The sequence below is a fragment of the Pelodiscus sinensis genome, chromosome 2 (genome assembly GCF_052426305.1).
Source record: "Pelodiscus sinensis isolate ZL-2025 chromosome 2, ASM5242630v1, whole genome shotgun sequence".
NCBI classification, from domain to species: domain Eukaryota; kingdom Metazoa; phylum Chordata; order Testudines; family Trionychidae; genus Pelodiscus; species Pelodiscus sinensis.
In genome coordinates this window covers 50,569,371-50,582,085 of record NC_143053.1, presented here as the reverse complement: position 1 = coordinate 50,582,085, position 12,715 = coordinate 50,569,371, and the positions used below count along the sequence as shown (strand labels likewise).

The 12,715-nt window shown below is 40.1% G+C and overlaps 1 long non-coding RNA gene across 2 annotated transcripts in view; it reads right to left on the bottom strand.

Annotated features, from left to right (window-relative positions):
• The window catches only part of LOC149525256 (uncharacterized), a 33,841-nt gene extending 21,357 nt beyond the window's left edge, over window positions 1-12,484 (bottom strand). The window contains exons 1-2 of one of the 2 annotated variants that reach the window (XR_016348707.1): window positions 12,345-12,484; window positions 10,988-11,052 (exon numbers count right to left, since the gene is read on the bottom strand). This is a non-coding gene — a long non-coding RNA (uncharacterized LOC149525256). Of the gene's footprint in view, window positions 1-10,987 lie in introns of both variants that reach the window. The other variant, XR_016348706.1, reaches the window with a different exon arrangement.
• Between the last annotated feature and the right edge of the window lie 231 nt (window positions 12,485-12,715).

The following is a 12,715-nucleotide window of genomic DNA, read 5'->3' as shown; positions in this document are numbered from 1 at the left end:
ATAGATTTTAAGTGATTAAAAATCAGAATTGGTTACAAAGAAATAACAGCTAAAAAGCAGATTATGTTGACCAAACATTGACCAAATATTGTGACTTAACTTTGCTTATCAGCTCCTGATAATAGTAAAAATAATATGAAATAATATAATTACTAATAATGCTGGTTATTTATTTCTGGTTTTGTTTCTTGGTTCTCACTCCAGCATTATAATTTATCTTACTTCAGAAGTTCTCAGGTTAACTTCTTTACACCTCAATAATTAAATTGGTGATTTATCTCTGTTCCTTTTTTTATGCCAACATTATTATACGTTAACATTATTTAGCAGTGTTCAGAAGATGATTTTTTCATTTTGCTGCAGTTACAGATTCCATACTAAACGATTTAAAACGATTTTAACTGGAATTTCTCTATCTCTGTATGTCATCTGCAGTAAAAAATCCTTTTCAGATCACCACATCTAATATTTCTATAGAATGTTCATCTCTGTGGCTGCAAAACAATTGGCTGACTTTTCATTCAGATAATGTTCTAGAGAAAGGCATGCTAATCTTGTACGGATCATGCCATTATACGATCAGAACATTTACTGTAATATATTGATAGTGACATAATAGGTTGGTACTATATTTTATTTCAGTATGACTGTTTTATACTTTTAAATCTACCATAATGGTATGTGAATGTGATAGAACAATTAATCACTAAAACAAAACAAAATTATAATCACTTTATTTTACTTCCTTTCCCAGTGATTTCTGAATGTGGTTAGTTATTTAGCCCATTCTTCTTTCTTTTCTATGGTATTTTTTCTTTCCTTATTGCCTCTTTGGTTCCCTCCTAATTATGGGTCAGTCCTAAGTGTTAAGGTAGTGATATACAGTATTAGAGTTCTGCATACATGAGTTTATGTGACTCATTAGTTAATATAATCATTAGTTAATATAATGATTATCATATAGTGCCATCTACAGGCACATAAGAATGTCACATTATTCACAAATTCCCATAAGCAATAAAGTTGTTATTGACTTCAGTGGATCACTGCTAGGGAGAGTCTGCCTATGTGGTTTTCACTGCAGGAGAGGGAGGGCTTAAAACTTAGTGCCATGGAAAATGAGTCTGAGGAAAGATCTAGACCAGCAATGGGCAACCTAGGCTAGTGAGTGAGCTGTATGAGTGGATCTCCTTCATCTCAGTGAGCCACAACATTGTCATAACCAAGAGAGTAAAACTACTCTATTCCAGGAGACTAACTGCACATGCATACCTAAAATTTATGGAGTGTATAAACTGAACCATAGCAGCACTTTGATTAAATGCAAAAGGAGTGCATGGCTCTCCAAGTCAATGTTGTGTGCACATTCACGTGCCCTTGCTTTAAATACATAACATTTTAGTAATATCAGAAAAAAAATTATGCCAATGGAAACCAGCATAATCTGGCAACCCAGCACATGGGCAACAGTAAACAGTCTTTTGGGGTATGTCTAGACTACATGCTTCTGTCGCCAGAGGCATGTAAATTAGACTACCCGACATAGTCAATGAAGCTGGGATTTAAATATCCCCGTCTTCATTAAAATAAAAATAGCCACCGCGCTGTGCCGGTTCAACTGATCATCGGCACAGAGCAGCAGTCAAGATGCGGATCGGTTAACAAGGGAAGCCTTTGTCGACCGCTCCCTTGTGCCTCATGAAATGTCTTGATGGCCCCGCTGTGCCGACGATCAGCTGAGCCGGCACAGCATGGCAGCCATTTTTATTTTAATGAAGCCAGGGATATTTAAATCTCCGCTTCATTGACTATGTCGGGTAGCCTATTTTACGTGCCTCTGCTGACAGAGGCATGTAGTCTAGACATACCCTTGTGGTCCACACATAGAACCCTAAGGGGCTGTAGGTTGCCCATCACTGGCCTAGACAATATGGCACAGTCAGACCCACACATAGGGTTGCCAGGTGTCTGGTTTTGAACTGGACAGTCCAGTATTTGAGCTTTCTGTTTGGGAAACAAATCGAGAAAATATAAATGAGAAAATATAAATGTCCGGTATTTTCTAAATAAGATGTAATGTAGATTGTGATGTAATGGCAAGTGTGTCTGGTATTTTTGTTGAAACCATCTGGCAATGCTACACAAGTGATGAACACCAGGGAGAAATAACTGAGAAGCAGCAAATATGCTATCAGCTATAGCTAGCACCATCCCTGGACCTGGGACACGTCTGCTCTGTCTCAGGCCCTGTCCTGCCATGCCTCTTCCTGCCCCAGTGTCAGTAAGAAAAGGGTGTTGTGCAAACATAGGCCCAACAGATTTGCTAGGTCCCTGGACAAGGGAAGGGCAGGCTGGCTCCACACTCTCAGAAGGGAAAGAGCCTCTGGCAGCAGGGGCAAGGCTGGGGGTAGCCAGCCCTCAGTGCCACCTGGAGTGCACCACATGGGGGCCAGGGCTCCAGCCACTGTTGTCACAGTAGTGGTGGTGAAAGCTGGGAGTCCTGGACCCTTTTGAATCATCAGGCCACAGGGCAGTTGCCTCCTTTCCTTCCCCAGTCAGCGAGCTTGTGTGCTCAGATACTACTGCTGCAAAAACAACAAGAAATCCTGGGGCACCTTATAGACTAACACATTTATTGGAGCATAAGCTTTCATGGGCAAAGACCCACTTCGTCAGGATCTTTGTCCACAAAAGCTTATGCTCCAATAAATCTGTTAGTCTATAAGGTGCCACAGGACTTCTTGTTGTTTTTGCAGATCAAGACTCACACGGCTACCCCTCTGATACTGCTGCAAATACACCATGCTCATGAAAAAACTTTTCTAGTGGTACTTGGAAAATGTATAAAGTAAAAACCATTTAATATGAATCATTTGAACATATCGGATTACAAGAGCACACAATATGTTGGAAAACCAACAAGGGTGTTAAAGGTCAGCAGCTGTGAGGAGTTAGACAAATACCACAAGAGGGAGCTCGGGAATCTTCACTTATGAGGCACTTTAATGAGATGAAGCAACATATCATATTTTTAAAGTTCATAAATATTGTCTGTGTTCTGAAAGCCTCAGGAGAGGAGACAGAACTTAAGACAGCAAGAATTACTCTGGATTTAAAAATACCACAAGCAAAGGGCATGAATCAATAACTGAAATGTACTATATTTGTATAAATATACTGGACAAAAGAGTGTTTTTCTGAGCCGATGATCTTTTTATTTGATTTTATATTTATATATTTAGGATTCCTGGAAAACAGGTGTTTTGGCTATTCCTAAAGAAAGGGGATAGGTTGCAGGCCATTTCTGACCACCCCATTCCAGGGCTGTATACAAATCTAGCTAACAAATTACTCTAAGAAAATATCCAGACTCCATATCACTGATTTCTCTTCCAATTGGAATCTGACCATAATAGAGGCCCAATTTAAACTTAAAAGAACACAGTAAGAAAACCAACAAAGTGCCACTGTGGATTAAAAACCGAGTAAAAAAAGCAGTGAGAGATTAAAAAGGCATAATTTAAAAAGTGGAAGTTAAATCCTACTGAGGAAAATAGGAAGGAGCATAAACTCTGTCAAATTAAGTATAAAACTATAATAAGAAAAGCCAAAAAGGAGTTTGAAGAGCAGCTAGTCAAAAACTCAAATAGCAAAATGTTTTTTAAGTACATCAGAAGCAGGAAACCTGCTAAACAAGCAGTGGGCCCCTGGATGACTGAGATGCTAAAGAAGCACTCAAAGATGATAAGGTCTTTGTGGAGAAACTAAATGAATTCTTTGCTTTGGTCTTCATGGCTGAGGATGTTAGGGAGATTCCCAAAACCTGAGCCATTCTTTTTAGGTGACAAATCTGAGGAATTGTCCCATGTTAAGGTGCCATTAGAGAAGTCTTTGGAACAAATGGATAAACTTAACAGTAATAAGTCACCAGGACCAGATGTCATTCACCCAAGAGTTCTGAATGAACTCAAATGTGAAATTGTGGAACTATTAACTGTGGTTTGTAACCTATCCTTTAAATCAGCTTCCATACCTAATAACTGGAAGATAGCTAATGTGATGCCAGTATTTTAAAAAGGGCTCTAGAGATGATTCTGGCAATTACAAACCAGTAAGTCTAACGTCAGTACTGGGAAAATTAGTTGAAACTATAATAAAGAATAGAATTGTCAGACAAATAAATGAACATAATTTGGTGGGGAAAAGTCAACATGGTTTCTGTAAAGGGAAATCATGCCTTCCTAATCTACTAGAGTTCTTTGAGGGGTCAACAGACACGTGGACAAGGGGATTCTAGTGGCTATAGTGTACTTAGATTTCCAGAAAACCTTCTACAAGTTCCCTCACCAACACTCTTAAGTAAACACTTAAGAGTGTTGGTGAGGGAACACCACCATGGGATAAGATGGACGGTCCGCTCATGGACCGATACCTAGTTAAAAGACAGGAAACAAAGAGTAGGAACAGAGGGTATGTCTACACTAGCCACCCTAGTTCGAACTAGGGTGGTTAATGTAGGCAACCGGAGTTGCAAATGAAGCCCGGGATTTGAATTTCCCGGGCTTCATTTGCATATTGCCGGGTGCCGCCATTTTTAAATGTCCGTAGTTCGGACTCCGTGCCCGCGGCTACCCGCGGCACAAACTAGGTAGTTCGGATTAGGCTTCCTATTCCAAACTACCGGTACACCTCATTCCACGAGGAGTACCTAGTTTGTGCCGCGTGTAGCCGCGGGCACGGAGTCCGAACTAGAGGACATTTAAAAATGGCGGCGCCCGGCAATATGCAAATGAAGCCCGGGAAATTCAAATCCCGGGCTTCATTTGCAACTCCAGTTGCCTACATTAACCACCCTAGTTCGAACTAGGGTGGTAGTGTAGACATACCCAGAGAGAGGTAACTAGTGGTGTCCCTCAAGGGTCTGTACTGGGACCAATACTATTTAATCTATTTATAAATGATCTGGAGAACGGGGTAAACAGTGAGGTGGCAAAATTTGCAAATGATATTAAACTGCTTAAGATAGTTAAGACCAAAGCAAACCGTGAAGAGCTCCAAAAAGAACATGCCAAACTACGTGACTGGGCAAAAAATGACAAATGAAATGTTGATAAATGTAAAGTAATGAACATTGGAAATAATAATCCCAACTATACATACAATATGATGGGGACTAATTTAGCTATAACTACTCAAGAGAGAGGTCTTGGAGTCACTGTGGATAGTTCTCCGAAAACATCCACTCAGTCAGCAGCAGCAGTCAAAAAAGCAAATATAATGTTGACAATCGTTAAAAAAGGGATAGAGAATAAGACAAAGAATATCTTATTGCCTCTATATAAAACCATGGTACGCCCACATCTTGAATGCTTCATACAGATGTAGTCGCCTCATCTCAAAAAAGATATATTGGCATTGGAAAAGGTTCAGAAAAGGGCAACGGAAATTATTAGGGGTTTGGAACAGGTTCCATATGAAGATAGATTAAAAAGACTTGGACATTTCAGTCTAGAAAAGAGGAGACTAAGGGGGAATGTGATAGAGGTCTATAAAATCATGACTGATGTGGAAAAAGAATAAGGAGAAGTTATTTGCTTATTCTCACAATACAAGAACTAGAGGTCGCCAAATGAAATTAATAGGCAGCAGGTTTAACACACACAAAAGGAAGTTTTTCTTCATACAGCACTCAGCCATCCTGTGGAACTCCCTTGCCTGAGAATGTTGTAAAGACCAGGACTTTAACAGGGTTCAAAAAAGAACTAGATAAATTCATGGAGGATAGGTCCAACAGTGCTTATTAGCCAGGATGGTAGGAATTGCGTCCCTAGCGCCTGTTTTTTCAGAGGCTGGGAATGAGTGACAGGAGATGGATCACTTGATGATTATCTGTTCTGTTCACTCCCTCCAGGGCATCTGGTATTGGCCACTGTTAGAAGACAGGATACTAGGCTAGATGGACCTTTGGTCCGTTCTTATGTTCTGACTTGCAAGCCCCTCATCCCAAATCTGTTATGACTTAGCAGAGAGGTGACAATATAATAGAAGTGACATGTTGTGTTTGTGAATACTTGTTTGAATTACTCTAGAACTATTTATTTTAGCAAAAAGAGATAGGCCACATATTGGCTTCACATTAGTTCCATGCTTCCACTCAGCCTCTATTAAGGAGTGGGGCATATGCCAGTTGCTAGGAATCATTTATAGAAACATTTGCTCTTGATTTTTAAAACTGGCAAATAGAACACACTAAAATGTATTGCAAGCAGAGTCATCCCTGGGGTACAGCAAATCAGTGCAACAGCACCTTGGGGACACCGTGCTTCAATGTGTGTGTGTCATGCAGGGCTCTGGCTTGTCTCCAGCATCATCAGCAGTGACCCCAGCCCACCCCGGTCTGCTGGCTCCCAGTGTTGCCCAATATCACACCAGCCTCAGTCTCCTAGTCTATGCCACTAGACTATGCCAACTACAAGCTGACCCCAACCATTGCCCTTCCGCTCCATATCCCCACCCCCTTTTCCAGGACTTCCCCAGCACAGGGGGCCAACTTGTTCTAGCACAGTTGCCACCCTGTGATTGCCCATCATCCCCTACCAGTGGTGTCCCCTCCCCATACCAGATTTCACCTATATAAAAATATTAAGGGGGGCATATAGACTCTCTTGGACCCCACAACCCCCTAAGGATGGCCCTGACTACAAGTATTTCTAGTTTATAGTCTTTTGACTAATTATGGTTACTGTTTATCAATCAAGTTAGAGAGGTGGTAGGAGTTATCTCTGGTCATCTGAAGAAGTGGGCTGTGCCCACGAAAGCTCATGTTACCATCTACATGTTTTGATAGTCTATAAAGTGCTACCAGACCATTTGTTGGTTTTTTTAATCAGTAGTCGGAGTTCATTTCTGTTCAATTTCTGCTCATTTCTACTTAGTTTTGTAAAAAAAAACCCACCCCAATAAAACCCTGGAACTAAAATTAAGGGACCACTATAAAGGCACTGATTTTGCCAAAAATTGTCACCCTCTGAATATAATTGGTTTCTAACATATAGCTTTAGGTCCAAAATTTTCAGAATTGGGTATCTAAACATAAGTACTTACCTCCCTATGAACATAGGGACCTAAATATAGGTCCACCCTCTCAGGGGCACCTGGTGCTGGCCACTGTCAGCAGACAGGATACTGGGCTAGATGGACCTTTGGTCTGACCTAGTACGGCCGTTCTTATGTTATGTTCTTAAATATAATTTAAAGTACATGCTTCAAATTGATTGCCAAGTGAGTTGCCTTTATTTTAGCATTATTGTGTCTAACACTTATCCTGTTCTTGCTAGTCAATTCTAACTGTCTCTGTTCTTCAGGTCTAACCTTGGAGGAGATTGCCATTTTTTCCATACCTCTCAGAGCTCAAGCCATCCAAACCCCAAAATCCATGTGGCTTGCTAGATCAGTAAATTTTGTAGACTGATGAAAGATTGGTAGATAGATGAAGAATAGAAGAGAAGCCTGCAGAACATAGGGGATGTTTATTTCTTCTTCGACATGAAATGAGCTTTATAGCTAATGAAAAGAGTTCTCACTGTAGCCAGCTTCAGGCAAGTTCTTTTCAACTTTTTAAAAAGTGCACCTAGCGTATTATTCTTTAATATCTCATTGGGGACATTATCTACTACATTGCTCATAACTTGAGCAACAAGCCTCAGAATATTTATAAATGAATTTTGCTTATTTTTTAAATGTGTTGATACAAATATAATCAATAAAACCTCCCAGTGCTTGTCATATTATATCAACTGCTGCAAAACTAAGAAGAAATGAGGACAATTTATATGCAAGTGTGTGTATGTACATGGTACATATTTAACAGGACAAAAGTCAATAGAGAGATGCACTGAACTGGCTTTGCTGAAGGCCCTGTAAAATTTACACTAGATGCAAATTCTCTGCCTGCTTGTCTTATTGCAAATTTCCAGTGACAATGGCTAGTATTCCAGAACTCTCATTGCTGTAGCTGACACTGTAACATCAATATTATAGTTAAATAAAATTCACTGGAGTTTTTTTTCACTATTATGGAGTAATTGGCATCCTGCGTTCCCTCTTTCATTTGTGTGCAGTAATTTCCCTGGGAACACCTATCTGAATAGTTATCTACTGTCTATTGTGCCTGACATAATTCCTCTCTTCAAAAGAACTCCTGTATTATATTATTCATTCTCTTATATTTTGATATAATTTGTACAGATTAATGTAATTGCTAGCCTATTATTATAGATTAAGGAGATACCTGACAAATACTTCAAAGTGGCTAAGATCTATATCTAATAATGCAGCAATAAATGAGTGCATCTTTGATCACACTGTATTTGGAATTCCTGTATGAAAGCAGAGATACTCTTATTGACTGAAACAAAATACAGGACTATGTAGCACTTTAAAGACTAACAAGATGGTTTATTAGGTGATGAGCTTTCGTGGGCCAGACCCACGTCCTCAGATCAAATAGTGGAAGAAAATTGTCACACCCATATATACCAAAGGATACAATTAAAAAAAATGAACACATATGAAAAGGACAAATCAAATTTCAGAACAGAAGGGGAATGGGGGGAAGGTAAATGTCTGTGGGCTAATGATATTAGAGATGATAATTGGGGAAGCTATCTTTGTAATGGGTAAGATAATTAGATTCTTTATTCAGACTCAGGTGTAAAGTGTCGAATTTAAGCATTAATAACAGTTCTTATTGACTGGATATTTATTACACTACTAGAATACACTGTACCCACACTTGTATCTCAGTTAATTTCTGATTAACCACTAGGCACCTGTACTTGCTGTCTGCTGCCCCATGTTCCTCTCGCAGGGCAGCAAGCAATCTGGAGACAGCAATCACGGGAACAGAATAAAATAGTGGAAACACCCATATGTACTTGCCACAATAGAATGACTCAGTAAGTGGGAAATTTCCACTGCTCCCTAGGTCATACAAAGACTGTCCCCCCAAGACAAGACCTTATATACAGGTACAACAAATCAAACCTCACTGCTGACATATCAGGTAGCCACCCTCTGATGTTGTCAGGTTACTACCCTCTGACGCTTACATACCACCCATAACCCTGTACCTTGTGGTTTGATTAGATCATCTCTATCCATCATGCTGTTATTTTAGATCTTTCCTGAACCAGGGTGTGTATCTGAGGAGTGGGTACCATGGTCTTTTTTAATGAGTTACTGGTACCGTGCGATTTATGACCAGTACCAATTATTGTTCTGAAGTTAGTACCTAGAATCAATTACTGTTTTGCATTCTCAGCCCTGTTTGTGCCAAGTTCTCTGAGCAGGGGCCTGCCTCTTGCTCACAGCTTAGCTTTGCCTTATGTTAGCCATGTTTTGTCCATTGTTAGCTAGGCGTCAGGCATCAAATCAGGCCTGTGCTACATGGACTTATGTTTTAGGCCTTCATCTTAGGGCAAGGTTTAACTATAAAAACAGACCATTAAAATAAAACAATGACTTAAACAGTAAGTTACAGAACCCCCATCAAAACAGCACACAGAGTATTCAGTAGGGTTGCCAGGTGTCCGGTTTTGAACTGAACAGTTCAGTATTTTAGCTTTCTGTTCGGGAAACCAATTGAGAAAATAGAAATGTCCAGTATTTTCTAAATAAGATGTAATGTAGATTGTGATGTAATGTCAAGTGTGTCCAGTATTTTTGTTGAAACCATCTGGCAACCCTACTATTCAGGTACATAGGTACACATTGTTTCCCTTGGCATCATTTCATAGAAAGATTCTATCTTTTAAACGGATCAAGAAAGAAGGTATTGTCTGAAGTTTATTGAATTTATATTCTCCCTTATGTTAACTTTAAGTTGGATGAATCAGGTTCAGGCAAGCAGCTAAAAATAAATTACTGAAAAGGGGATTTTAAAAATACCTTTTGAAGTTATGGTTTAGATCTATGAGGAGGATAAAACTTTACAGATCATGAAAAAGGCCAACAGGTTGATTTGCAGTATGGAGAAGAGGACTGAAAAAGGTTCTCTTTGCCCTGAATTTTGCACAGCAAAACTCTACAAATTCCACAAGAAATTGCTATCAAAACTCAAGAGGGGACAATATAAAGATTATTTTTACCTTAATTATTCAGAGTACTATACATGGTACCAGCACCTGACAGAACTGAGCTTTTAAATATATATTTGCTCCTTTAAGTGCCTGAGCTGCTAAATCACTTTTTAAATCAAAGTGGTTTTGCTCAACAAGTAGGCTTGTTACAATGCTTTATCACACAGACTTTTTTTTTCAAAGACAATGAGATGTAATATAAATTAATGTGAAAACAGTTTAAAATATTTACTTCTGAAATTAGTTATACTATTTAATTTATATTCTAGGCTTCATTTCACTAGGAAACTGGAGTTAACTTAGTGGCTACATTAAAAAAAGAGCTAAAGTTATTTTACAAAGATATCAAAAACTTCAGAGGGTTAGCCAAGTTAGTCTGTAACTAGAAAAACATAAAAAACAATGAATAGTCTAGTAGCACCTTAAAGATCAACAAAATATTTTGTTAGACTTTAAGGTTCTACTAGACTATTCGGTTTTTTTTAAAGTTTTACAAAGATGGCTTAGCATTTACAAATGATGCTAACTTCCTTTGTACAGCACTGGGGGAAAAACATCAGCAGCACTTCAACACAAGGTACAAAAGAAATACAGTATTGAAAGACTCCTTTTAACTTCATAGTATATTTAAATAGATTACCAAAGATGATTTATTCCCAACTCCCATGCCAAAGGTTGGTTAGGATGCCAATAGTGGCTACCAACAATTTCAGACAGCAATTTCCTACAAATTTACAAAAGGAAATTCTGCCATCTAGTGTAAAATGTATTAATTACACAGCTACGCTGCATTCCAATCAATTTCTACCATATTTGTTTAATGACTTTAGTTAGTTGGTTTATCTTACCTCCTTTTATATATTTCTTTATTTCCATTTCTATCAGACTCTTCAGCAGGTCTCTCTTCTATATTCTATAATATTAAAATTATAAAATGCTTGTCTCAAAAACACATAGATATGATCAGAGAAGAGGAGGCTATGCAAACCAAAGTAAGACACATAATTCCTAGGAGAAATGATGGAAGCCTCTTGGAACATCTTTAAAAAACAGACTCAGATCCTGCAATAAGCTCTGAATGGATGTCCCTGTGCACACACAGTGATCAATTGCCTGATCAGGGCCATATATTGCTAGGCAGATAGATCTTTATAACCTATATTCCTACCATTCTAAATTCACTGAGAGCAGAGGAAGATACAAGAAACTATGGTAGGTCCTGATTCTGCATGTGATGACTCATGTGTCATTAAGGGTTATCAATTTTGGTAGAACATATCCCTTGAGGTTTCACCACATGACATAATCAGAAGAATCATAGTTTGTCCAGATGTTTGGGAAATTTAATCCTAAACTCCAAAGCACTTGCTTCCCATGAGGGAGGAGTAGGAGGGGCTGGCTGCTCCTTGGGAGCAAGGTATAGAGAGAATTGGCTGATCCCCTTGAGGAGAGTTTAGGGGGATTGGCTGCTTCCCTGGAAGCAGAAATGGGGGCTAACAGCTGCTTCTTGTAAGGGGGAACTTTAATTGAAAATAATTTTTAATCCTTGAAGGCTAGGACAACCCTGGAAATTGGCAGCTCTATTGACAGCCCACACTGAAGCCAATAAATGTCCATCTGCACAAAGCCAGTTGGAGCAGATCTGTGTATAAACCAGTAGTCTCCAATTTTTAAAAACACTGCTTACCTGTGATGGCTCCTGGGTGGTGGTGCAGTGGAGCTAAGGTAGGCTCATCCCTGCCCTGGCCCTGCACCACTCCCCAAAGTAGCCAGCAAACTCCCTGCAAGCCCTATTGTACCCCCACCTCTGTTCTGTGAAGACAGACTATAGCTTGGGAGGGGGCACCCTAACATCAGCACCCCCCCTCTCCTTTTCAGGCTCTGCCCAGCAAGCAGGAAGCTCCTAGGGGTGAGGGAGGCAGTTCCAAGGCTAAAGGCAGGAGTTGTGCAGCAGTTCTGGAGAGGCAGCCGAAGAGCCAGCACTGGATAGCCTCTTGGCCAAACCAGTCAGCATTACCTGTCAGAGGCCCCAAGATCTACCATCTACTGGTTGTTGACCACTGGTATAAACAAACTACCAGGGCACCATCTCATTAATATATAATAAGTTTATAGTTCTGTATTTCAAGCACGCTATTTGATAAGTCTGACAAGGAAAAAGAATGAAAAAATGTTAATGTGAAAAGAATCAAATTTCCAACTAACTGAGCTGAACTTGACTTTTGAAGCTTCAGTTAGTCCTGGTCCTTCTCCCAGCAGCGAAAGCAACTTCACATTTCGTACAGGTACTGCCCTTTCGCAACGTGGGCCCCTGCCGGTTCTTTAAATAGTTCCCTGCTGGTTTTTGCTGCAGCTCTGGCCTGGCCCCAGGGTGACCCGCTGACATTCCCCTCTGCCTCCTCCTCGTTCGGCTCAGCGGGCGCCCGCTGCTCCCGGAGCAAAATCCGAGTCCACTGCTGAGCACTGGGAGAATTTCTTCCAGTGGGTGAAAGCGCCTCTGAGCAGACACAGCGGCCCCGCCCTCGCGCCGTGGCAGAGGCTGCGAGCCCCGCGCCGAGCTTCGCAGGCCGCGGGGA